This window comes from Adiantum capillus-veneris, chromosome 21, assembly GCF_014529385.1.
Source record: "Adiantum capillus-veneris isolate H3 chromosome 21, ASM1452938v2, whole genome shotgun sequence".
NCBI lineage: Eukaryota > Viridiplantae > Streptophyta > Polypodiopsida > Polypodiales > Pteridaceae > Adiantum > Adiantum capillus-veneris.
In genome coordinates, this window is record NC_140951.1 from 75,278,853 (window position 1) to 75,280,421 (window position 1,569).

A 1,569-nucleotide genomic window follows, 5' to 3' on the forward strand; every position below is an offset into this window, starting at 1 on the left:
TAGATGAGTGAGTAGGGTGGAAAGCTTAATCTTATATTGCTCTTTGTAATGTAGATGTCAGACGACAGACGAGAACTGGTGAGGAGGAGCCAGCTAGCTCTTCTTTTGGTTTCACATCTCAGGTGGCACATCTTAGGTGGGCTCCCACTCGGGGTGGACATCGCCTCCAGTGGACCCGAGTCTTGAGTCGGTGAGAACAAGCAAAGAAATAAATAATGTTTCTACGTAGTTAACCATAAACCATGAGTGTCATAGGTTTTTTTTTTGTTATTTGCAGGCATGGCCATCCTACACCTACCCTTCTCAGATTCCTCCACCGATCGTAGATCCTAAATTACAACGGGCTATCTCTTTACGAGAGCAGTACCTCCATTTGATGGATCATTGGTTTGGCCGCTACACTCCACAACAGCTTGCGACCTACGGCATTTCTCCGCAGGCTACACCATGGCGGAGTCAGGGAGGGACTCCTTACCTATAGAGCCTCGCACCGATGGCACCTCCCTCTACTCTCCCTTCCTATCGTCCTACTCCTATTCCATTGCAGGTTCCTACTCCCCTTGCATCGCAGGGTCCTACTCCCATGGCATCACAGGGTCCTACGTCACTCCATTCCACTTTGGCTTCTCCAGAACATTGTCTACGGACTTCCTCTGGCAGCGCGCGTCGACGCTCATCTCAAGGCAGCGAGCGCCGTGAGAGACGAAGCGACGGTGGATCTTGTGGTTTCGCATGTTTTGGTAGTGGCGGGGGAACGGAGTCCCCACTTTCAGAGCGTGCTGCCCCTGACGTAGAGGACGAAGATACTGACGCAACCGTGCCAGACACGCATGGGCGCTACTACAGGGTTAAATATGGCGGGGAGGGTGATTTTGGCACAGCACAGGGCAGCGCATTTCGACGCCATCTACAAATTCTTATACATTCAACGTATAAGAATTGTTTTATAAAGTTCAGAGACCAACTGCCCGATCATGCACGATACATTGAGGAGGCTCTGTTAGCTAGATTTCCAAACGCCCCCGATCAACGTTTTTCACAACTCTCTTTTTCTACCTCTTTCCCTCTATCTCTCTCTGTCTCTCCCTCTCTTTCTCTATCTCTCTTTCTTTCTCTCCATCTCTATTCCTCTCTTTCTGTGGAGCCCTCTCTATCTACTCTCTCTCTTTCCCTATCCCTATTTTCCTCTATCTCTCTCTTTCTCTCCCTCTTTCCCTCTCTCACTCTATCTCTCCCTCTATCTCTCTCTCTTTCTTTCTCTACCTCTCTTTCTCCCTCTCTATCTCTCTCTTTATCTCCCTATTTCTATCTCTTCCTCTCTTTCTCTATCTTTCTCTCTATCTCTCCCTCTCTCCTTCTATCTCTCTCTCTTTCTTTCTCTACCTCTCTTTCTCCCTCTCTATCTCTCTCTTTCTCTCCCTCTTTCTATCTCTTCCTCTCTTTCTCTATCTCTCTTTCTTTCTCTCTATCTCTATTTCTCTCTTTCTCTCCCTCTCTATCTACTCTCTCTCTTTCCCTATCCATATTTCCCTCTTTCTCTTTCTTTCTCTCTATCTCTATTCCTCTCTT